The sequence below is a fragment of the Crocodylus siamensis genome, chromosome 2, assembly GCF_052110815.1.
Source record: "Crocodylus siamensis isolate JL-2025a chromosome 2, ASM5211081v1, whole genome shotgun sequence".
NCBI lineage: Eukaryota > Metazoa > Chordata > Crocodylia > Crocodylidae > Crocodylus > Crocodylus siamensis.
Window position 1 is genome coordinate 269,291,918 of NC_143396.1, and position 26,696 is coordinate 269,318,613.

General features: G+C 44.1%; 1 protein-coding gene across 2 annotated transcripts in view; it reads left to right on the forward strand.

The window, feature by feature from the left end:
- BDKRB2 (bradykinin receptor B2) overlaps positions 1 to 26,696 on the forward strand; it is a 55,987-nt gene that overhangs the window by 3,882 nt on the left and 25,409 nt on the right. Inside the window, exon 2 of one of the 2 annotated variants that reach the window (XM_090033965.1) lies at positions 11,077 to 11,386. The exons of the other annotated variant lie outside the window; for it this stretch is intronic. The gene's annotated coding sequence lies outside the window, so the exon portion shown is untranslated. The remainder of the gene's footprint in view (positions 1 to 11,076; positions 11,387 to 26,696) is intronic. 2 annotated transcript variants of the gene reach the window in all.

Here is a 26,696-nt window from a genome sequence, read left to right on the forward strand (position 1 = left end):
ACACTCACAGTCACTGGGGAGTGGAAGCCAGAACCTCACAGCTTAATCGTCAAGGAGAGGAGAGGAAGCTACTGCAGCACAGAAGTTGGCAGAGGAAGAAGTGACTCCTGGACTTGGTGTTGGGGGGAGGAGACAAAAAATATTAGCCACTACTGGCCAGCCATGCGGCTCCCACAGGCAGCTGCCCTGTGGTGCCTCCGAGTATACCTCTTGACACCAACTGAGCTGCAGCTGTTTACAAAACACAGTCAGGATTTGGCACTATGGCTCTGTTTACTAGAAACAGCTCATGAAAAAGCCTCCCTTTGCTCACAGTTACAGTGTAACACGATGCTTCTGCCAGCTTATCCCAGCCCTGGTTTCCGGAAATGCCACCCCCAGATTGCAGCATTTGCACACAGGCTGTTTTAACATCAACAAATCAGCAGCAGAAGTGGGAGAAAAGCCTGGATAATATGTTTCAGAATATGTGCTGTGGGACCATCACTAATTATCATCACAGGTAAACTTTATTGTGGGACTAGGAAGGAATACAATACAGCTTGTAAAGGATATGTCTCAGGTAACTGTACAATCTCAGACTAGGTGCAGGAATTATTGAGTGAAATGTACTCACCTGTGTGACTGATGCAAGAGGTCAGATGAGAAGATCATATCTTCAGATCTCTGGTTTTGAGGAAAAAGCTCATGTTTTAAGGACTGAAGGTTTTAGATTCAAATCTGTATGGTGGCCATCCCCTGATCCTCCAGGGGCTTTTTCATCCCTTTCCATTCTGGGGGACACTGTATTGCACAGGCTCCCTCTGTCCTTGTTATGGCCTGACAAGGATCGAACCTGCTACCTTCTGCTTTCTCCTGTTAAGGGAAATGTTGAATTCCTTCTGGTGGGGAAACAATGCACAGGGCTGAAGAAGGAAAATGACAGAGAAATGCCCTCTCTGGAAAAAATGCAAACACAGTGACACTTTTTTGTCATCTGGACAAAAGATTAATTATATATGGCCAGTTGTCTGATCACACAATCATTACTGTACAGGAGTCAGAAGGGCACATATCTGCCTCCTGTGTTCAAGCAATCCTGTGAAGTGCCAGTAGCTTCTCTACTACCTTTTTCCTGCTTGGTAAAAGAGAACATCAGAAAATTCTGATGTCTTCATCTATTAAGATCTTGACTATTTTGTGTCTTGATGTCCTAGCCCTTATTCAGAATATAAAAAACCATTCCCAAATAAGTCAGAATGTCCAGCTCATACATCACGAAGAATTTACTTTCTCTTTGCTTGTCCCCATCTGCTGACTGATAAACAAATAGGAGGAATTCCAGTTGTAGACTCAGTTTGTTTGGGGGACAATATAGTATAGGGGAGAAGTTTGGGTTTGTTTGTTTTTTAATTGAGTTGGGAAGATCCTAGTTAGCCTTTCACAACCACAAATGCTTAAAATTTTCCAATTATTTTTTTCTTTGTGAGCTGCATATGGACTTTTAGAGCAACTCTCCTGATATTAGAGGATCACAATCTTATGCAAAATCCTGGTGACTCACAAACCAAAGCTATTGCTGCCTGCCAAGGATATTGTTCACTAATGATTTTAGTTTCTAATCCGCATATGGTTAAAAAAGGAGTATGCAGGCGCATGTCCAACACAGCCTGCCATAAACCCTTTCACTTAGATCATTCATCTGAAGACAGTCAAAGAAAACTTTCTGCATATGATTACACAGATTTTCCCTTAAAAGATTACTTCTTATAAATCATGAAATCTAAGCAGCCTGGCACAGCAAAATGCATTGTTCCCAAGTAAGAAGAAAGAGTGGTAGGTGTATGAGACTGAGGCAACTTTATTAGTTGTTTTAGGCATGTTAGACTTTTTTCTGAAACTCAAAGTCAGTAAACCACTTTCTCTCACACCAATTTCTTTCTTTACTCAAATCTCAGCTGTACTGTGCTTTCAGGGCTTTCATTCCACTGCACTTTACAGGATGTTTCACTGCACCTCAGTTCACTGCATAAAAGGATTCTATTGTAACATTCTTTTCCCCAAGGGCATTACATGGAAATTATAAATATATGCAGCTCTGAGGAATTGACTCAATTGTCATCATGTAGGTGGGAAAAAAAGTCTAAAATGGTCCTGATTTTAAATGCTAGATTCAAAACAACCCTGACCTTGCACAGCATTGAACACGGAACTTCAGATAAGGATCCAAGTTATATTATTTGTCAGTTAAGGTGTTACCAGATTTACCCACTACTTTGGGGTGTGCTCATTTATTAGGGCTAGGGTCTTGGTAATTCTATCAATGTGCTGCTTGTGTTACTTGTGTTTCTGTATGGAGCTGTATCTCTCCCTTCTGCAAGCCCTCACCCCCAGTGGAGCTATCTTGCAGGACTCAGTTCAGTGGGGCTGGGTTCCTCCAGTCCCCAAATCAGTCATACACACAAACACACACAGATTAACGTGACATGCCTGACCTGGCCGGGTTGATCAGCATGGACAGGCTGACACCCTCATATGCCAAGAATCAGTTCATCAGAGCAACAATAACCACAGTCAGACACAAGCACACAGTTAAACAGAATACCTCTGAATCTGGCTGGGTGTCCAGATGACACCCTCATGGGCCAGCATTCAGTTCATTAGGGCACGTCTGAGCCAAACTGGGTCAATCAGCCTGTACAAGCTGATCCCCTTATGTGTTTCGAACTCAGCACGTCCCAATCTTTTAGTCCCTTGATGAGCAGACCCCACAGGATTGCTAGGCTTCACAGGGATCTTTAGCTTAGGTAAGAGAGGCGTTGCTACAGAGCAAGTGGGGAAAGAGAAGTAAAGAAGGCAAAATATACCCAGTTACTACCAGTTTGACTATAAAAGTTATTTATTATTGACACTAGTAGTGATAGACATGCAAAGGAAAAACAAACATAAACAGTCACAGTATACCCTGGTTTCACTAAGTATTTGGGGAAACTTAGCTCAAGCTTAACTAATACAGTTCAAGTTCAGAAATCTATGCTTAGAGGGAGAGAAGAGAAAAGAGAGAGAGAGCTGGGATCTCACCTGTCCAAGGCACTCGGGTTGCAGAGCTGACAGGTCAAAGTTCTCAGCATGATCCTTGAAGGGAGATGATCTTCCTCCTGCAGCCTCTCCAGAAGAAAGCGAGTGGTGTCAGCACACACTGCTGCTTCTTTTACAGATTTTTATACCCTCAGTTCAGTTTCTTTCAAGCATTCTCAATATTGTAAATCAAATTGTCTTTTCTATTGACAAGGGGTTATCTGGGTGGAACATCTCAGGAACTTAATTGATACTCAGGAAACATCTACCTGGAGCCAGCTTGATAGCAGATATACTTGATGGGATCTCTCTTGGTGTCTTCAGAAACAATAGATTGCAGCATCAGGGTTTTTGGATTTTTACTTGCTGTGAACAAGCCTCAGCTTAGCATGACTTTTCCAGATCTTACTTTAGTCTTTTAACAGACTTAAGGCACTTATTGGAGTGTTCATAACCTGTTGTGGAGAGGACTTCCACCAGTCGTCTCGGGAAAAGTATGACAACACTTGTGGTCAGGGCTCCAACGGGCTGGATGCTGTGATGAACCCTGTACCATCATCGTTCAAATGTTGCCCATACCCCCTCTGAGTCGGTCTATTGCCTCAGCATTCCCTAACCCGGCAACCGAGTTGCAGCCAATTAAGTTTACATAGGGCTCTCATAGTGGGACCGGGGAATGTACGGCCCGAGATGCCTAATAAACTTACTTTTGCTTAGAGGTGTGTCTGTGGGGAGGGGGGAAGGAAAAGTCCTTTGTAAATCCAGATTAGAACTGGTCTGATAAATGCTGAGCTGGGTGTGGGGGTTGATTAGCATTTGGAACACAGCTTCCCCATCATGCAGTGCTCCCCTGCCTCGCTGATCCCAGAATTCACTGCGGTCTCTGCTTCAGGTTTTCTGTTCTCCATCTCTCATGTAAATGAATGGTCATCTGTTCCCATCTCAGATGCAAATGAGACCTAGGGCACTTGTTGCACTCTTGTCACCCTTATCTGGAGGGTTTTAGATGTGTCTCTCACTGCATCTTAATCATTTTCTGTTTAGGTGGGGGGGGGAGCGATTCTTTGTGAGTCAGACAGTCTGTGTCCTGTGTCAGGGTTCCCCAAGAACATGGAGCTGACAGGTAACAAACGTGATGAACCAAAATCTGGATCCTGATGCATGGTTTGTCTCCCAAACCTCTCTGAAAATTAAAAATCTCAATCATAGTCTCGTTCTCTTTGCCAAATTCAGCTTTCTCCTTGTCACCTTGGTTCCTTCTGTTCTTTGACCCAAAAGGCCTACACTCTCTCTTTTTTCCTTTTTTTTCCTTTTTTTTTTTTTTTTTTTAACTTTAGGCTTCTCTATTTACTTGTCCCCATTCTGACACTGCAGCAAGTCTGCCACTCTTGCTACAAAAACATTCCTAGGCATGACACAAACACATTTTGTGTTCCACTGTTGTACTAAGAGCCACTGGGTGTGTCCACATGAGATACTACATCACTGTAGTGACACTACAGTGACATAGCACTGGTGGGCATGAACTGTGACACCACCGCTAATAAGCAACAAACTACTGCGTACTAGGGCCAGAAATGACCCATGCAGCACCAGGACTATTCACTACTGTGCAGTCATTTAGTACTTGCTAAAGCAGTAGAGTAGTTGGGCACAGTTGTAGACATGCTGCCCACTGTGCACAACAGTCCCTGTATGAAAGAATATGAATAACTTCAGATTCATTCCAATATGGAAATATTCTAACACTGTCAATTTTTTTGAAGGAAAACATGTTAATAGAGAAACGCTTTCAAGAACAGCTGATTTGGGGCAGAGAGCCCAAGTTTTAAATCCTAAGTAAGGGCCCAAGCAGTTGATTACAGAGTCAGGTTTTAGCCATTTTGCCTTTCTGGGGCTTTCCCCCTCTCAGAAACAAGTAAACATTCACCAGCCATGCAGAACAAGAGTCCAATTCTACCAGCTACAGGCTGCTGGTGAGGACATAAGTACAAACAAACGCACACATTATGGGATGCTGGTGAGGGCATGAGCATCCACACATGCACGCACACACTTCTCAACACTGATAGGCTTGGGGACAGCATTTCATCTTTTTCTGAATCAGCAATTTTCAATGGGGAGTGCAGGGTAGAGTGGGGACCATAAATTCCTAAACAGGTATAATTGTTGCCTGGGCAGTACTAGAAATAAGTAGCACATTGTTAATCATGAGTATTTTACAAAAACAGTCAAGTTTCTAGCTTTCATTCCACGTGTAATGGCTCCAGGTGATGCTTCTACCTTAGGGCATCAAAAATACATCCTGCAGGCTGGATCTGACATGCACAGCCCCATCATTCAGTCCATGGTACTGCTCATGGTTCCCAGAGTTGACCCATATGCTAGATGTGGTGCATGCTCGATCAGACCCAGGCGCTGCAAGTGGTACCTAGGCTGGGCCAGGCCATGCACTGGATCTAGCATGCAGGGCCAGGAAGAGGGCCCAGCTGCACTATTCATCCAGCGCATGGAGTCTGATTAGTACTCATCCCTGTTCTACATGTAGTAACCCCTTCAGTCTTTGAAGAAACACTTGTTTATATTTGTCTCCATACGGCAGTTTCCTCTGGCAAAGTTGTGACACACTGTAGAGGAGTCTGCACTCTTCTTTCATCTTTTTAACTACAGGTAATTCCTGAGGCAGAAGTTCTACCTGGAAACTATGCTTTGGTTTTAGAGCTGAGAATCGCAAAAGGCAGGATTTTCTGTAGGCTGTTGGTGACCATGTTTGCTCAAGAACTAGTGAATATAGATGAAAGAAAAGAGCAAGTTGCATGCAGAATACACCTGGGCTTTGAATCATTATTGTTCTTCCCAGCCTGCAAAGGGTCTGACATCTGCCAAGAGAGATGACAAATAAATAAATAAAATTCAAGTTTAATTCTGAAATGCTGGCAAACCACTGGGAGGGGGTGGGAGGGGGTGGAGGAACGATGAAACCACCAAACATTTAACATCAAACTCCCTTTCCTACTCTGCTGCTGTACTGAAGAATTACCAAGTTCTATAAAGGGCTACATTCTCCTTGAAGGGGGAATTCACCCAGCATTTGCTCTGCCATGCTATAATTTTGCATAATCCCTAGTGTGGTTATGACATATAACAAAAAACACTGTCCCACTGAGGAATAACCTACTTGATACTCATGCAGTATATGATTTATACCCACATAACCTTGGAATACACAGGATTTCACAAATGAATAAATGATAAAGGAGAGCTGTCCAAGGAAAACTGAGACTTGGGAGTTGAAAATGTTGGGAGACTTGGATTCCTAGTCAGCCCCACTGCAGCTAGCAGCTGTTGTAGATTAAAGTTAAATGTTAACCATTAAAGAACCCTGTACCAGGCGGGTGCGGCCTAAGGTTGCCGTGCACTCCCCTAGTGCCCCTCACCATGTCCAGTTCACCTATAAGGCACCCTTCATTCTTGCCCACCACATCTTGATCATAAATATATTAAAGGGAGGCTGCCTCTCATCCTCTTGGTCATGGTGCTCCTGCTACCCCGCGTCTTGCTTCTATAAGGGGGTTCCCAGCACCCCAGCCTTATGGGCTATGCGTGCCTCCAACCACCCCTATACCATGCCCCAAGTCTCACAGATGTACCAGACTTTGTTTGGTCTGTCTTGCTCTCTGCGCCCTCTCTGACGCCGGACTCTCCGCAGCCCTGTCTTGAGACCGTGCCCCACAGGTGCTCCGGCTTTCCGCAGCCGCCCCACAGGCACCGCTGCCCCCTTGCATTGGGGCTGGGGTCAGTGCACCCCCAAAATGCTGCGCCCTCTCTGGCGCCAGGGTCCCCACACTACCGTGGGTCCCCTATGAGGCCTCCTCCATCCCCTAATAGCCTCACCCAAACCACCAGATGTAAACCGTCAACACAAACTCAAGCCCTTTGGCTACAACATAAACCTAAGCCATCTGGCCATAATCACATTCAAGCCTGTCACAGGGTTTCTCCATCTCTCACCTGTAACAACTGCCCAAGTATTCTGGCCTCTTCCTTTTCCGCACTCCAGCAGAGCTCTTGCCCCTTTGACCGCCAGCAGGGAACGGCCTGCCTGGCCTCAGCCTGGGAGTTATATACGAGCCAGGCCCAGCCCCTTCCAGTCAGCTGACTCTTCACCGGTTACCCTGGCAACCCACAGCTGGGCTCCTTACTTGCTGCCCCACAAGTAGCAGGCACCTCAGTGCCCTGCTACAAACCCATACAATAGAATAAATTAAGGAGGTGACAGATGTTTACACAGTCCAACAGGTGGCACATTGGCTTAGCGGTCACACCCAGAGAGTGGTAGTAGGCAAATCAGTATCAACCCGGAAGGATGTGGGTAGTGGGGACCCACAGTGTTCAGTCCTTGGACCTGTACTCTTTAATATCTTCATCAGTGACTTGAATGTGGATGTGATGTGTACTCTGTCCAAGTTTGTGGATGATACTAAATTGTGGGGTGAAGTGCATGCTCCAGAGGGTAGGGAACAATTGCAGGCAGACCTGGACAGGTTAGAAAAGTGGGCAGCACACAATAGGTTACAGTACAACAAGGACAAGTGCAGAGTGCTGCACGTAGGGTGCAGAAATACCCAGCACACTTACTGGCTGGGAAGTGACCCTCTCAGCAGCACAGAAATGGAAAGGGATCTCAGAGTCACAGTGGATTATCAGATGAACATGAGTAAGTGTGATGAAATCATCAGCAAAGCTAACCACACTTTATCACACATCAGCAGATGAATGACAAGTAGACGCAAGGAGTAATACTCCCCCTCAGTGTGGCATTGGTCAGACCGCAGTTGGTGTACTGCATCTAGTTTTGGGTGCTGTACTTCAAGAAGGATGTTGATAGATTCGAGAGGGTCCAGAGGAGGACCACTCATATGGGTAGGAGTTTATAGAACAAGCCCTATGAGAAGAGACTGAGGGACCTGGACCTCTTCAGCCTCTGCAAGAAAAGTGAAGCTGAGAGGTCATCTTGTGGGCACCTATAAATTCACTGGGGAGACACAGCAAGGGATCACAGATGCTCTGTTCAACAGGGTGTCTCTCAGAGTAACAAGAAACAATGGTCGCAAACTGATAGAGAGCAGATTTAATCTAGACATCAGGAAAAACTTTTTCATGGTAAGAGTGGTCAAAATTTGGGATGGGCTTCCAAGGGAGGTGGTGCTCTCCCCTACCTTGGGGATCTTTAAGAGAAGGCTGCATAAGCCCCTGGCTGGGGTCATCTGACTCCAGCACTCTTTCTTGCCCAGGGCAGGGGGTCAGACTCGATGATGTGTTGAGGTCCCTTCTGACCCTAACACCTATAAATCTATGAAAGTGTACTCCAAACACTGTTGTTCTAGGTAAATCATGGCTTGAGTAATTCAGTTTTGACTACCTGGAGCTGCCCCTGTAGTTCAACTGAATATGGCATATTTAAGCCACAAATAATATGTTATCAACTTATTATGTACTAACAAAAAATGCAGGGTCACTTAGCAAATGATCTGTCTGTGTATTCCCAGAGGGAAGGCAATGAAAGAAGACAAGGCATAATTTGTTATTATTTTCTGGCCTCTACTGACTGTGATGCCCTCTACATAAAGGAATTATCCAGGTGTATAAAGCCATTAGTATGGGTCTTTACTGGAAGAAAAGAAGTCAGCTGCATGTGAGATAAGGGTTGGTGAGGGTAGTAGCTGTGAGGAAAATGATGATGAGATTCCAGGTGCACTCAGCAGACATTTTTAGATGCTTAGAAATTTCAGATGCTTGTTTGCCATAGTTAGTAGACTCCCCTCAAAGATAAAATGCTACAGATTGTTACTTGTGGTAAAGGCAAATATCTCCAGTTGCTTCCCTAATTGTTTTTGTTGTGGAGGGAAAAGGAAAGGAGAGTGCTGAATTCTGACTACTCCTAGGTCTCGTGGGGGGACTGCCTGGAATGGTGGGTAAAACAGCAGAAACTCAGATGCAGCTGGACAAAGTACCACAATCTTTGCAAATAAGGCAAAGCAGGACATGCAAATTCAATCCCCTTTGAATTTGGGGATCTACAGAAACTTCCACTTTGAACCCTCAAATCCCAAACTCCAATAGAAAAAGTGAACTTAGACCAGACATCTGCTCCTTTGATTTGCCGCCCTCTGTCTCTATGGAACTCTATGAGTTATGGAATAGAGAAAGATCCCACACAATTTACTGATTTGTTTGATGTGCCTGGCAGGGGGAGTATTTGGTTGACTGCACAATTTCACAACGATTGCACACTTAATTCATACAACACAATTTTGTTTTAAAATTCCTTGGTATGCATATAACACTGCTCAGCTTTAAGAAAAACCACCAACATTAAATACACAATAACTACATATATTAGAAGCAATGCTCCAAACACACTTCCTTCCCACACAATGCTATAAGAATTAGTATTACAAAAACAACTACAATTACAAGTAAAAGTTAAATTGGAATCACTACTATTAGTTCTCATGGTATACTTACAATCCTAGAATTCCCAGAATCCAAATCCCCAAGGATACTTTCATTCTTTAGTTATGGTTTTAGGGTTGGTCTCAGCAGTGATAGGAACAAGCCCCTTCCTTCGGTCCCACTTGGGCGCTCCACGGCTTCAGCATGAACAGGAGTTCGTGTTCACGGAAAGGGTGGTTCAGGTGATCAGTCTGATCCAGCCTGCACTTGCGATTCTTCCTGCAGTGTTCAGCAAGTGAAGTTACCTCCCAATTGGGACTGTAGGTTACAGTTTTTATTGGGTGAGTTGCCATCTTGGGACCCTCCTACCCAAACCTGTCACTACTCCCAAATTTAGGCTCAGATCTTTTACCCAGCAGATTCCTTTCCTGGGTCTTCAGGAAATTTTCCACACCACTGCAGTGACCTCTTGCCAACCCCTTTTCAAAAGCCCCTAGGTTTCGATCTCTTGGAGCGTTTGCCCAAGGGTTGCTTTTAGGTTAACTTTGTTAAAGGCCTCTAGAGAAAAAATTCAGAAACCAAGACATTCAGCACGTTCGCTGCAAGGCCTCTAAAGATAAAATTCAGAACCAAGACATTCAATACGTAGGCAAAAACTAGCAATGGCCTAGACAAGAAGATGAACCTTGCGTTTTGTTTAAACTGGCTAATGGGTATTTATTACAAAAACTCAAACTATTACATTTAATATGACACCCTCTGGGAGTAGTGATTCAAAGTGCTGCTACCCAGGGCACTCGGAACATTTTTCTTCGCTTAACCCCCACTCCTCCTCCATCATTACTGTTCTTCCTTTTTCCTCATACCCTTACCACATAGCACCATCATCACTTCACCTCTGTGTGTACTATAAATGCTCATACCATCTCTGAGAATCAATCAGGCACATATTCCTATCCCTAACCTACAAGTGGGAAAATGGGATGTACAGTTTAAATGACTTTCCAAAGGCTCCAAAGACATCAGCATCTGAGGCAGAGTTAGGACTAAGGAATTTTGGATTTCAGTCTCTGGGGCCCCCTCACCCATACTGCACTTTCCCCTCCTAAGTATATGTTCTGCTCTTGGAGCAATTATTATTCTAGTACAAATTAAACTCTAGCTGTTTATATACTAAAGCAGGGCCAGATTAATGCATAGGCAAGATAGGTACATTCCTAAGGCTGTGAGCTGTGGGGGTGCCCAGTCCTTCCCTCCATGGCAGCGGCATGAATGGCCCTGTCTACCTCCCTCCACCTCCACCAGCCTCACTGTCACAGCAGCTGCTTCCTAGCAGCAGCTCCGAGCCCCACTCCCTGCAGGCGGCAGCACTGGGGTGGGGAGGGAGGGTCTTGACCAGCCTAGGGCCCACTAAAGGGTTAATCCAGCCCTCTACTACACACACAGAAAGAGAGCGCATGCGCTCTCAGGGCATAGTTGCATATCAGTTATTTGATAACATCTCCTGAAATAAAAGAGGATGTGGGTATCTTTGCTGATCAGTCATCTTTTTCTTTTTCCCAGAGGCTATTTCCTTTTTCTCTTGCCCTTTTTGAGATCATTTACTCCAGTAAGGGCTGAAGCCCCTTCTCAGGATTTGCTCAGGACAAATTCCAGGCAATTTGAACACCTTCGAACTGAAGAAATTCCAGGCTTCTTCTACAGGTGGTAGCTAGACCTTGTGGAAGGTCTCCACCCTGGGAAGACTCCCCCTCTTCGTACAGGGGAACACAGTCTACAACAAAAGTCCTGACAATACTGCTGAAGGAAATAAAGCTCCCTGAGCCTCTTGCACACTCTGTGAAAATACTGGTAACAGCTTTATCCCAGAAAGGTATGTACTTCTGCTTCTCTTTAAGACAAAAATATTTGATTATTTAAATTCACCACAGTTTTTATTCCTCAATCACATTTCTGGATTTTTTAATATGCAGTTAAAAGGAGACTGTGCTAATAGTGCTTGAGCCACAAGGAGAAAGAAACCACTTGTTGCTGTTGTTTCAAAGTTTGTTTTAGTGCTAGCTATAGCAGTTCAGAAGCAGGGGTTTTTAGGGCTGCGTGAAGCTTTGGGTGCTGATTCAATTCAGAGGAGATTCGGCCCGATTCAGTAGCCAAATCTCTGAATCCAAATTGAACAAGGGGACTAATTTTAAAGGTCCGAATAGATTTGGGCTGTGCCCTGTGGCTTCAGCAGGGAGCTGCAGCTGACTCTGAACTGGTAAGCACTAGGGGTGGAGGAGGGGATGCCTGCCAGCCGCACCGGCTCCCTCCGCTGCCACAGCCCTTCCACCCCAGCTCCCAGTAATTTAAAAAAAAGCCCCAGTGCTCACCAGGTGCTGCCAGGCAGGGGGGTGATCCCTGCTGTCCTCCACTGCCCCATACTGCATGGGGCGCTCTGCATGAGCCCCCTGACCCGCCGCCACTCCCCCACAGGTGCCCCACCAAGGCCAGCTCTGGCCCTTTAAGGAAAGAAAAAAAATGGAGAAAAGCCCCAGGACTCACCACTCCTGCAGCAGCTTTGGGGCTTCAGGGGCTCATGTAGAGCCCTCCACATGGTTGAGGGCAGTGGGGATCACCCCTCTACTGGCAAGAGCAGCAAGTCCCGGGGTTTTTTTGTTTTGTTTTTTTCCCCGTAAAGGGCTGGAGCTGGCCTGGGCAGGGCAACCATGGGGGTACTAGGGGAGCGAGGGGGGTGGTGGTCAGGGAGCTCGTGCAGAGCCTCACACACACTGTGGAGCAGTGGAAGGCAGCAGAGCTCGCCACCCACCCAGCAGCAGCACTGGTGCTTTTTTTTTCAAACAAGTGCCAGGAGCTGGGGCAGCTATTACCAGGCTGCAAGAGGGGCAGGGGATGGGCCTGGCCTGACTGATTCACCTGAATCAAATTGGGACAGTGATTCAAGTCACCAAATCGAATCACTGTCCCCTGAATCAGCCAAATCTGAATCCAAAGTGAATACTAGCTACTGTGCAGAGGCCTAGTTTTTTAAGTGACCATACGCCAAATGGTGTTTCAGAGGGCAGCAAATGGGATTATCCAGAAGGTCATTTGTACAAGTATGTACAGTTCTGCCACAAACACAAAGGAAGTTCAGGCAGCAAACTATGTTCAGCAAGAAATAACCTGGCTAATAGGAGAGAGAAATTACTGAGTGAGCTCTCTCCACTGCCCTCCACCATGTGCCTAATCATGTCCTGTTTTCTCTGAAATAATCAGTCTGATCATAAGATTTATGGGGCAGGGACCGTGTGTGTGCGGGTGCATATGTATTGTACTGCTGAGCTTTATCATGTGGGTTAAAGGTAAATATGAAAATGTAAAGTGTGTGTCATGTACAACAAATTTCACAAGTTTACCTTGAAATACCATGATCGATGTTCATGTTACTTTCATATTTCTGGTAAAGAAAAAGCTTTAAAAAACAAAAACAAACCCATAAACATGAATTAAGCTGATAAAAGAACCTTAACTGGAGTGATGTCTAGGAAGATACGCTAAAAGCAGATGTCACATCATATACTAAATGTTTTAATTCATTCATGGTTGAGCATAGTATCCTTAATAACCTTATAAAAATAACAACAGCCGTATAATGGTGTAATATCAGGACAGCAGCATTCAAAAGAGCTTTCCAAGTCTGAATGCATTGTATTTCATTACTGTTTTTGTGTTATTTTCAACAATGAAATATTTTAAGGCTACAGCGCATCTGCTAAGAACATTTCTGTTTCTACATCACAATTTCCAAAAGTCACTTATTTCAATGTTTCCTAACAAAAGTATCAGACTAAGAAATCATATTATTGCCATGATTTACATGTTGTCTATGGCTGTGTGGAAATGTCATAATGTCATATAAGAAAGATGTTTGAAGAGGAACTTTCTTCATAATAGAACATTGTGCATGGTCTTCATAGATAGATTTGCCTTCTGTGTAATTTAGTTTTGAACTCTGCAAATTTGAATGGAAAAGGTATGTTCCAGCGCAGATGTGCCTCAATTCCCAACCAAAATGAAACATCTTTCCTGGGTTTCAGTCTGTGCCCAAAGCATCCTACAATAGGAGTCACATTGTTAGTTGATCATTTTGCAGTGCAGACATTACTATCAGGTTCCCCTCGCTACTGGGTCTCACTGCCTTGAATTAAGGAATTTAACAGTAACTTGTAACTAGCTCTGGGAGTTGTTCCCATGGTCCATCTGAAAGCCTTCATCAGGTAAAGAAGACACAGGAGTTTTGAAAGGTTTCAGCATAGTGGCTGAAGAATCTAACTGCATTATTTTGAAGTTATTGTCCATTTCTACTGAAATGGTCATCATCTACAAAATTATAAAAGATATATTTTATGGGGGGGGGAATATTCAAAAGCACAAAAAGCAGTTAAAACTTGCAATTTACATTATAAAAATACCTAAGTGATTGTGGAATACAAATCCCATTTCAGGTTACAAGCAGAGTAGTCAAAAAGCAGAACTCCACTTTTTTTCCTACATATTTTAATAGAAATGAACTGGCAAATTTTGACTTTTTGGTCACAAATAGTTAACTCACTTCCCTCCCCCCCTCAAAAAAATAATTTTCTACAACCAAAAGCCAAAATATTTAAAACAAAACCTGCAGAATTTTTTTTTCTGTTTTCCAACAAAAGGAGCAATCACATTCTTTTGAGGAAAGTAGAAGTTTCCCCATAAACATTTTGATGTAGTCAAAAAAGTAGTTTCAGTCAGCTCTATCCTACAGGCATTCATTGTTTTTGAAAATGCCATCCTGACTGCCCTTTTTGACTTGGCCAATCTTTGTAAATGGATAGATGCAGAGATAAATCAAGTCATTTTAGACTGAAAATGTTTATTTCAAATTAAGGGGCAAAATGCAAAAGAAGTTATAAAGATGGATCTACCATGGGTTCCTTGGCTGAATTACTACTGCTTATAGGTCCAAAAATGTGGGAAGGGCTTTCATGAGATGAAAGCTATGAGCAACACTCAAAATCTCAATTGTTCTGATCATGGTTCGATGTCCATCATAAGGTCACATGCAAAACATTTAATCAGGAGCAGTGTGGAGCATATAGCGTGGGACTCTGGCTTCCCTACAAGAGAACAGGAGTTGGACAGAGAGGAGGCAGGCTGCTTCACTTATCCAGGATATCACAATGTCTCAGTCATTCCCACCTGGGGAGGAAGAACCAGCAGCATACCTACAGGCTGGGAACTCCCTTCTCGTCAGTGCAGAGGCCGAAAAGGATCTTGGAGTCATCATTGATGCCAAGATGAACATGGGCCGGCAGTGTGGGGATGCAGTCAGAAGGCCAACCACACCTTGTTATGCATCCACAGATGCATCTCAAGCAGGTCCAAGGATCCTCCCCCTCTATAAGGCACTGGTCAGGCCACAGCTGGAGTACTGCGTCCAGTTCTGGGCGCCACACTTCAGGAGGGATGTGGACAACATGGAGAGGGTCCAGAGGAGGGCCACTCACATGATCAGACCCTACAAGGAGAGGCTACGGGACCTGAACCTGTTCAGCCTCCACAAGAGAAGGCTGAGGGGGGATCTAGTGGCCTGTTACAAACTAGTCAGAGGGGACCAGCAGGCATTGAGGGAGTCCCTGTTTCCCCCGAGCACTGGCAGGAGTGACCAGGAATAACAGTCACAAGCTGGTAGAAGGTAGATTCAGACTAGACATCAGGAGGCACTACTTCACTGTCAGGGCGGCTAGGATCTAGAACCAATTTTCAAGCGAAGTGCTGGCTCCTACCCTGGGTGTCTTTAAGACAAGGGTAGACAAATCACCTTGCTGCGGTTGTTTGACCCCAGTAATCTTTCCTGCCATGGCAGGGAGTCGGACTAGATGATCTGCTCAGGTCCCTTCCGACCCTACTAACTATGAAACAATGCCTCATCTTGCTTTTGAGCCACCCCCTTCCTGTCCCCACTCTGCCTGCTACAGACATATTGCAGAGCTGATGGAGGTGGTTCAGTACCTGATATAAAGGCCCTTTATACAAGGGATGTTCTGTAACACAGAGTTATTCTCTGTTGACCTTTATACCAGCTCTCTCAATGCCAGGTAGCTCTAAAGCAATGATGAAATTAGTCTCTCTAAAGTCATTTTATCCATACTGCATCAACCTACAGGGACTCACTAGTTTTGATATATTCAAATGTTTCTAAACACTTTCTGGCCACCCTTCTCCCTCCTTCCACAGAAGAGATAGAATAAATAGCTGCAAACTGTCTTATGAGAAACAACAAAGGATAATTAAGTCTACTTGCCACAAATACATGTAGTGACCTTTCCAGTGGTTGATAAGTCTGCCAAGAGTCTTAAAAGTTAGTGAGAGTTTGCCTCTAAATCCCATTTGTTTTATTGGGCTATCCTAATTTATATTTACAATTGGACAGTAATTTTTGACCTGGTGCCAACATTTAATAGGTACCAGGGTTTTTTGGTTTGTTTTGTTTTCCAGCCAATTTCCCTTGGTATGTAAATGTCAATGATATAATGGCAGGAGCACTCCGATTAACCTTACTTGTTCTTTTAAACGTTATGTTACATGATTCCTAAGCAAATACTCCTGCTAGCCTGGATATTGGTAGCTCTCTTCTATTCTGCTGTTTTTCCTGCACTCCTGTTGAAATGTCCCTGATAATTCAAATGCAAACACCAACAGACTCAGCTGTGATCGGGGCCGGGGGGGGGGGTGTCATCTACTGTATCCCTGGTTTCCCCAAGGAATCAACTCTTGAGCATATCTTACCTACTCAGTCACAATAAACCCAACTATGAAGCTGCTCTAGACACTGCCCTATAAAGCAACCAAACACCTTGATTTTGGAAGGAGCAGGAACCACAATCTTTCATGAAGACACAACCCTACTTGGAACAGCCAGTTCCAGTGGCTGAAACAAGGCTGCCTAAATGATTTATCAGCCTAAATCCTATTAAAAAAAACCCAAAAAACCCAGCAGGATTTGTGAGTCTTTGGGGCTAAAACTACAAAAACACTTGGATCTTGCAACTTTTTCACTTTCTATGAATAATTACATATTAGTTGAAAGAGAAACAGAGAGAGACAAAGAAACAGAGAGACTGACAATAAAGCTAGGGGTCTATCCAACTTGAAGATGCAGCTGGTTGATTTCCTGGCAGATCCCAGGTCTGGATGCCAATTTTGAGGACTTATCAGGATAGCCTTCCCCCCCCCCCCCCCACCTTCCACTAGGAAGCCAGCCTTTTATTTTTAGTGAGTTTTTGGAGGGTATTTTCCCGCCCGTGGATTTTGTGATTACTGTGAAATCTGTGCAATCATGATTTGGGTAGGTCCCTAAATATAGCCTAGCAATTAGGGCAGTTTCCTGCATATGGGATAAAGTGACTCAAGTTCCTGTTTCTATGAATATTTAATTTATACACAGTAGATCAGTGGCAGGAAGATAGTGAGTATCAAGTCAGAGGTTTCAACAACCTGATGTCTTGTACATTGTCTTGGGATATAAGAAACTTTTGTTCAATCTTGTTACAAATTAAACAGAACAGATATTTGAAAACAGATCTCCCACATTTCACATGAACACCCTAATCACTGGCAAGTGGTACAGACATACCCAGCTAATCTTGGATGTCTTTTCTACCCAACTACTGTTCTCTAGTAACAGTTGCTTGATTGGTTGATTCCTGTATGATGCAGGTATCAATTTTATGTTCAAGTTAATGTAAGTCACGATATTTACTACACAGTAGGGGTATGCACATGTAGATGCATGCCCATACTGCACAGTAATTTCAGTTACTACACAATAAATGCGCACATGCAGATGTGCCTACTTAGTCTGGAACAAACATTGCATTTGTCCTGGGACTGGTTGTACCTGTGCTTGTCCTAGAACAGAAAAGTTCCAGGATTGGTTTGTATACACATCATCCTTCTAACTGGGGTTTATCAAGCAACTGAATGCACTGTTACTTTTCTGCCATTCATTCACTCATGCATTCTTGGGATAACTGTTTAGACACACTTAGTGATGTTCCAGGGCCAAACTGTTAGCACTCCTTATACTGTGAATCTTTGTCGTCCTGGGACAAACCCTAAAGACATGAATGTCTGAACCATCTCATTTTGTTCCTGGAGAAAATGGCTTTTCCTAGGACAAATGCAACATCTGTTTGTAGCTTTAGACACCTCTTAAAATTTTACCTTCCTACTTAGACAAATCTGACTACCAGGGGAAGCATCAGATGCTGCGTAATAGCGGTCCTTGGCCTACAGCCCAGCCCATCAAAATAGACAGAAAATATCTTAAAGACATGAGAAATTGAAATTGTGCTTCTCTCAAATGGGATTAATCACTGAATCAAAGAGCTGGTGAACCACTGACTGACACTGGAGGTGTGTCGATCCTGCAATATTTAAAGCAAGTCTGAATGTCTGCTCCCATTTAGCAAATACAACCAAGAACACCATGTACTCACTCCTTCCTGAGCATGTACTATGTTGGGAAATTCAAGGACATAGATTCAAAAACAAGTTATCCACATGTTGTAAAACTTTCAGTGATATGCCAAAGTTTGTGTGTAGTAAAATACTGAATAACAGGCACATATGATCATAACATTTGTTTCAAATTACTTTGCCTCAGAGTTCAGCTTCCTACTCTGCACATACAATGAACAATGGGGAAAGTTGCTGAATGAGGGCATCTACTGTGTTTTCTAATCCATCGTCTATGAAAGGAAAGCCTGAACAGGGAAACATACAGGAAAAGATAACAAGGCACTACAGTCATTCTAGTGTAAATATAAAGCAGAAAATTTATTTTAAACACGTCACCAAACATGGGGATGCCAAAGTATTCTGCTTTCAATCATTAACTGCCCTGCATTGACTAATTCTAATTTGCTTCACTGCCAAAAAACTTTCCCCTAAACAATTGGGAAAAATAGGACTCCCCATGTATTTTCTACATGCCTCGTGTTAGAAATTATTCCCGATTCATCCTACCATTTCTTTCCCCAACTGAATTACAACAACAAGGATACACATTAAAAGAACATAGGATATGCATTAAAAGAATGTGACATCTTATTGAGGTGGCATTCTGGACAGTTTCTGTGCTAGTACCCCTCACTGCTATTTATGTGCCCTTTTTATTTTGATAAACCAATGGTCCACCATTTCATTGCAAGACAAACATGTTTGCTTACAAATATCACCAGTCCCAGAGCTTTTCATGAGGACTATCAAGAAGCTAGAAGTCCATAAGAGAATCATTGTACAAGAACAAGTACATATAATTTCCCAGAGCAGCTCTCTCAGCTGGTATGCTGAAGGAATAGTATGTCCATTAGGCACGTGGTCAAGTGGCCAGAGGAGCACATAGTGATCAAGACTCCGGAGTTCTGTCCCCAGCTCACTTCTTTAACCCAGAATATTTCACATGAGCCTTGTTTTGCAATGCTTAATCAATTTGCATTTGTGAAGATAATTGCCCTGAGGACTTCTGGTGAATAAAAGAAAAAAAACTACTGATATCAGTTAGTATTATTATATGACAGAAGAGACACTCTTCTGTATTACACTTCGTATTGGTATATATTCATAATACCATTATATTTGCTCAAATCGGTTTTCAACAAAATGCAGCTTCCAATTCCCACTACTACTGTAGAAACTATTTCTGAGAGGAAATAGGTGAATTTTAAAAGTTAGCCTTTTCCAGAATAATTCTAGCTCAAACTGTTTTTCAAGGTGATTATGAAATTACCAAATAAGTCTAGATTCTGAGAGATGGATTTTGAGTATTTCTGCCCTCACAATGATACCGAACATTTTAGGAATGAGCAGATCAGAGAATTTAGGAAGTTAGTGAAACTTGAGCATTTTTGCCGAGTAAGAGGTTCTCTTAGCTGTTGCCAGAAGACCACATGGGCCTACCCAGCCCTTTCCTCTTACTAAGAGCAGAATTTTTTCCCCAAAGGCAGCACTGGGACCTGATGTGAACCCAAGTTCACTACAACAGACATTAAACCAGACCTTTATGGATTTCAGATCCTATATTTTTCATACACTTACAAAGAGCAAAGTTTATCCTCAGTCATTTTCCTCTGAAAGAAGTCAGCAGTCACTTTGTCAAGGCTGTTAAAACTTTTATTCCCCAAGAAACGCGCTCTCTCATCTTCCTTCACCCTGACACTAATCTATCTTACAGCACACAAGAAATTGCCTTCCTATAATATTTTTATTAGATCCAGAGGATTCCAATTGTGGAGACTCTCTCCCTCCCTCCCCCAATATCTTATTAAATGTTAACATCTAATGCCTGGCTGCTGCATTTCAGATTACAGGTTTCTGTACTCCTCTTTATGCACATTGAACATCACTCATAATCAGCCCAAAAGACTGTTACACCCAAACACTTATTTAAAAGTTCTAATTTTACACCTCAGACATTCCACAAAAAAGCAAACACGCAACTAACTGCTCAGAATGGAAACAATTACACTCCTAACAAAGTAAGGGTTTTAATAAACAGACTAAAATAATAATAGAATATTATTCCCTCATTGAATGACCTGATGTTTCTGTTCACAGCTTTCATGGTTCTCTCTCATTTCTTTGTTCTCTTGTTTAACCTTTGATGGGGCTAAAATTCACATATTCAGATAAGTAAATGTATAATGAGTAATCAATTTATGTAATAATTCATAAAAGTGCAAATAAAAGGACTTTGATATGATTTCATTAGCCAGTAAGTCAGAGAAAGAACCCAGAAGCAAAAGCTATGCTCTGTCCTCTTTCTATCAATGTTCATAGATTCATAGATGTTAGGGTCAGAAGGGACCCCAACAGATCATTGAGCCCAACTCCTGCATAGGCAGGAAAGAGTGATGGGTTCAGATGACCTCAGCCAGATGCCCATCCAACCTCCTCTTGAAGATCCCCAGGGTAGGGGAGAGCACCATCTCCCTTGGGAGCCTATTCCAAATTTTGGCCACTGTAACTGTGAAGTTGTAATGTCCAGTCAAAATCTGCTGTCTGCTAGCTTATGGCCATTATTTCTTGTAACCCCCAGGGGCACCTTGATAAGTAGATCCTCACCAATTCCCTTCTGCTCCCCCATGATGAATTTATAAGCAGTCACAAGGTTGCCTCTCAACCTTCTCTTGTGGGGACTGAAGAGATCCAGGTGCCCTAGTCTCTCCTCATAGGGCTTGGCCTGCAAGCCCTTAACCATACGAGTAGCCCTTCTCTGGACCCTCTCCAGGTTATCCACATCGCTCTTAAAGTGCAGTGCCCAAAACTGGACACAGTACTCCAACTGCAGTCCGACCAGTGCCCGATAGAGGGCAAGTATCACTTCCTTGGTTCTGGTTGTCATGCATCTGCTGATACATGACAAAGTGCAGTTAGTTTTGCTAATGACTTCGTCACACTGACAACTCATGTTCATCTTGGAGTCCACTAGGACTCCAAGATCCCTTTCCACTTCCATGCTACCGAGCAGGTCATATTCTAGGCAGTAGGTGTGTTGGACATTTCTCCTCCCTAGGTGCAGCACTTTGCATTTCTCCTTGTTAAATCACATTCTATTGTTTTCTGCCCATTTGTCCACCCTGTCCAGGTCTGCCTGTATTTGTTCCCTGCCCTCCGGTGTGTCCACTTCTCCCCACAGTTTTGTATCATCCGCAAACTTGGATAGAGTACACTTCACTCCCTCGTCCAAGTTGCTGATGAAGACATTGAAGAGTAGAGTATTGGTCCGAGGACCAAGCCCTGTGGGACCCCACTGCCCACGCCCTTCCAGGTTGATACTGACCCATCCACTACCACTCTCTGGGTATGACCCCCTAGCCAGTTTGCCACCCACTGGACTGTGTAATTAAGTCACAGCCTCTTAATTTGTTCACCAGTATGGGGTGGGATACTATATCAAAGGCCTTCCTGAAGTCTAAGTAAATGATATCTACCCCTACTCCTGCATCCAGGGGCTTTGTAACCTGGCCATAAAAAGAGACCAGATTAGTCAGGCATGATCTACCTGCCATGCTGGTTTCCCCTCAGCATAATTTTTCCTGCTCAGCTCTCACATATGAGCCTTAATAATCTTTTCAAAGACTTTAGCAAGGATGGAAGTGAGATTGACTGACCTATAGTTCCCTGGATCCTCCTTCCTCCCCTTCTTGAAAATAGGGACCACATTGGCCCTTTTCCAGTCCTCCGGGACCTAGCCCACAAATGCTCAAATATTCTTGCCAGTGGCTGTGCAATGACATCAGCCAGTGCCTTCAGTACCCTTGGATGGAGCTAGCCCGGGCCTGCCAACTTAAATGCATCCAGTCCTTCCAAGTGACTCTGCACCATCTCAGGGTCAATGCTTGGTAGTCTGGCGCCCAGCTGTTGTCTGTCTACAATCCCATTGTGAGACTTGTCTTGCCCCTCATTTAGGAAAACTGAGGCAAAGAACCCATTGAGGAGTTCAGCCTTGTCCCCCCTGTCTGTCACCAGTTGCTTTTGCCCATTCAGTAGTGGTCCTATACTGCCCTGGGCCTTCCTTTTACTCCCTATATATTTGAAAACCAATTTTTTGTTGTCCTTAACTTGGGATGCCATCCTCAGCTCCATGGTAGCTTTAGCCTTTCTAACTGCCTCCCTACAACTGTGAGCTGAGTGGATATACTCCTCTTTAGTAATCTCTCCCCATTTCCACAGCTTATATGCCCCCATTTTTGCCCTTAGGCTGCTCTGGATTTCTCTGGTCAGCCAAGGAAGCCTCTTGGCCCCTTTCCCTTTTATCGGGATCATCTCCCTCTGTGCCCAAAGGATTGCTTCCTTAAGGCACAGCCACCCTTCCTGGGCTCCCATCTCTCCAAATCTCTTAATCTGCAGTGAGTTATTGACTAAACGCCTGAGCTGGCTGAAATCTAGCACTTCTACCCTACTAGTTACCTTTCCCACTCTACACCTTATGGTGAATTCTACTATTTGGTGGTCATTGTCCCCCCAGTGACCACTGATCTGTAGGTCCCCTACCATGTCATCCCCTGTTGCCAATACCAGGTCCAGTAAGGCATTCCCCATAGTGGGACCATGTACCTCCTGCGTCAGGTGGAGGTCCTGTACAGAGGATAGGAACCTGCGTGAATGGTGGGAATTTGCTGTCTGCATCTCCCAGCAGATATCAGAGTAGTTTAGGTCTCCCATGACTACCGCTTCCCTAGTCTTTATGGTCTCTGACAGCTGCCTCAGGAGTTCCAAATCTAGTTCTTCCCTTTGGTGCGGGAGTCTGTAGCAGACCCTAACACCAAATCCCTTTCCCTTTGACCCCCCCATGTATCCTAACCCACAATCCTTCTACTTTCTTCTCCTCCGATTCCATTTTGATAAGGGTCAATGTATAATGCTCCTTGACATAGAGCACAACCCCTCCCCCTCTCCTCCCCACTCTATCCTTTCTATAGATAGAACTTATAGCCCTCAATGTGTACCACCCAGTCATGGGTAAAGTCCCACCAGATTTCTGTTAACCCCACTAAGGTGTTTTCTGCAAGCAGGAATGCTAGTTCATCCTGCTTGTTCCCCATGCTCCTAGCATTAGTTTATAGGCACTTGAGCCCTGTGACTGGTGCCTTTGTTGCCCTTCGGCTCCGATGCCCAATGGGCCCCTTATTGCTTACCTGTGCTGTACGGCTGGACGTCCCATGGATTTCAGGTTCCTGATGTTCTCCTTCTGCCTCCCTGTCCCCCATTCACCAGCCACTTACTCTCTCTGCCCCTACTGCTCAATGATTCTCACTGCCAGATTGCTTACATCCCTCTGGGCCTCATCTGAATCTCCCCAGAACCCACATGCAGGTCTTCAGGTGGAATAAATTTCCTACCTTCACTGACTACACCTGTTTGTACCAGCTGAAGATCTAGCCTAACTTATTGTCACTGATTTTACTGGAGTAAGAGCTGAACTTCAGTCTAGCTTCAGGATCTATATGGTAGATATTTAAGGAAACTGAACTTGGGCCTTTAAATACTACTTGCCAAAATTAATAGAATAAAGGGATTTGAGGGAATCCCAAGGATCATCTAGGCTAATTTCCTGCACAGTTCCATGAGGTGCAATTTCTAAACTATCCCAGAGAGACAGGTATCTAGACTCTTCCCAAAACCTCTGATAAAGGACATTTCACAGCTTGTGTAGGCAGCTTGTTCCACAGTCCCACTGTTCTTATACTGGCATAAATCCAATTAAGTCACAAAGGTAGGAGCCTGGTTTCTTACAAACTATAAACATTAGTTAGGAAACCAGATTCATGCAGCAAATATAAAGTTAGATCCTACCAGACTTGCCCGGTTTCACAAACGGAATCTGTAACAGAACTAGTTCTGTATCCAGTTCTTTGATGTTTGGTACTCACTGTGTTACAACTAAGGTTGTCAATGAATCACTGTTAATGTGCATGTTAATTGGTTCTTGCATTATTTTTTTTAATATATTAATCACGTATGTAGTTTTGAAGCCTGCACCCGGGCTTCACACTCAGTGGGGCAGTGCGGAGGACTGCGGGGCAGCCTGGACATGACTGCTGTAGCAGGAAGGTGGAGGGGGTAGTGGGGTGCACACAACAGACACAAGCAGCCACAGCATGCACACAGTGAGGAATGCACCCTGGCAAGCAGCATGTAGAGCAGCGCCCAGCAGGTAAGTCTGTGCAGGGGAAGTGGTGCAGGGGTGGCAGGGTGAAGGGAGGCAGATAGAGGCCCCCACAGTGAGAAGAGAGAGTGAGGCAGAAGGAGGGGCAGGTCATAGAATGAGCTGCTTGTGGCTCTGTCCAGGCAAAGAGGGGGCACAGCTCCCTGCTGCTGCATGCACCCCTGGGGGAGGCATGGGAGGGCATATGCCCCACAGATTTCTGCATGGGGTGGAGGCAGGCTGCCCGCTGCAGGCTGAGGCAGTATGCCCCGCTGCCCTTGCCCCTCGCATCCCCTGCCTGCCCAGCGATGGGAGGCACAACATGGTGTTGCATGGTACCCAGGTGGAAGGCAACAGGGTGCACAGCCCCAGCCTACAGCAGACAGACCAATGCCAACCTGTGACAAATCTGGGGGGCATATGCCCCCCATATCTCCCCAGGGGTGCATACAGCAGTAGGGAGCCACACCTCCCCACACACACCTGGATGAGTCACCCATTGCTCTATCCAACAACCTGCCCTGGCCCCAGGGCCCCATTCATCCCACCTCTGCCCCACTCCCTCCTTCACCATGGGGCCTCAATCTGTACCTCCATCCCTTCCCCTCCACATATTTACCTGCTGGGTGCTGCTCTACACACCACCAGTCTACACTCCTGTAGGGTTACCATATTTCCAGTTTCAAAAAGCAGGAAACCTCTATGTTTGTGTGGCAGGGGGAAATATGATTGTGGGGTGGGGCTGCAATATGCCCATGCCCTGCCCTTGCCCCTCACTCCCAAGCTACAGCCTCCTCAGCCCTGCTGCTGCCCCTCCTGACCCATAGTACCCTGCATCCTTTCAGGGCATGTCGGGACCCCCCCCCCCCAAGCTTCAAACCCCATACACCCTACAGCCCCCCACATCTTCACAAATTCCTCCACACATACCCCACATGCACCTCCCAACCATACACAGTACCTGTATAATTTTGAGTTTTTCTGCCCATCATTTTAAGTTTTTAGCTGTGCAATTAAAATCACAATTAATTGCGACTGTTTTTGTTTTTTTTAATCGCACAACTAATCGTGATCAAATTTAATCATTTGACAGGCCTAGACTGAACGTGTTGCAAACACTTTCTTGATTGTCAATGAAATAACGTGTTTTGGTTTTTAAAATGGTGAAGAATATTCATAAATCTGAAAATAAAAATCTTCACTCAATAAATGTCAGATAGTGACTTTGACTCGGTTTGAATTAAAACAGGCAAAATCTGGGACCTCAAATCTGAATTCAATTCAAAGGATTTGAGTTCCAGAATCTTGATCTGAATTTACTCATATGGTTTTGGTTCTGGATTGGGCCCAAACCCTGATAAAGATGTTTTTCCATTTCCCATGCAGTTCCAATGAAAGCCCCCAGATTTTCAAGATCCCAGACTAAAATGGCAGAAATCTGAAGGAAACAGCAGATTTGGGAATGTTCACATCATTTAAGGTGAAAAATTATTAGAACCCTTTGCAAGACTTTGATAGTTTCAAATCTGATCCCTACAACTAGGTCTCAATCATGATCCTTACCCCCGATTGACACTTAAACTTGAATAATACAGCATGTTTGTCCCATTTAAAGTTTATTCTATAGCTGCATCCAATTCAATCTACAAATTCCTCTCCTCATCAGCTGTCAGCTATTGTCTCAGACAAATATTTTAGTCTTGCACACTCTTGTTCACATGAGTAGCCCCAGTTCTTGAGTGGGGTACACAAAGGCAAAGCTCTGTGGGAATCAGGTTACATTCTGAGCAAGATGAAACCATATAAGAAAGGTGTTATTTTGGATATCACCAATGGCAACTATTTCCCAGATTTCCTCTTGTGGTAATATATTTTTTCTATTTTATTTTTTTTGGTTACAAAATAACTTATTTGCATTCATTCTGCATTTTCTTTAGGTGCTTACTAGAAACAGTATCAGAATTGAACAGATCTCCCTGGGAGGAACTTTATTAGCCAGATTTCCTCTTGCATCCAATGCTATGGAAATTTTTTTCTTTACAGAAATAATTGTTTTTAATTTTAGCCAAAATGTAAATTAAATCCATGCACTTAACAGATGCAGTATGAGGTCTGGACTTTCACACTGTGTTATGAGATTGAACACCAGGGGGTATTTTACAATTTAGATTCCAAGATTCATAAACTCAATGCAAATCAGGAAATGATGAAAATATAGTGTTTTAAGACAGAGGCATTTCCTCCTGTGCCCCCAAGGCACCTGCTCTTAAGGGCTACTCATGGCCTCCTTTTTCCCCTACAGCCATGCCTATGCCTTGCAGATGTTAACAGTTAATCACAGTCAGGTCTGGCATCTTCAGGTCTCTGTCCTTGCTGAGATTTCAGTCCTTCCACCCTTTCCCCCTTTCTTCTTGCTGGCCCCCTAGCAGTGGCGCACTGTGCTAGACCTGGTGCC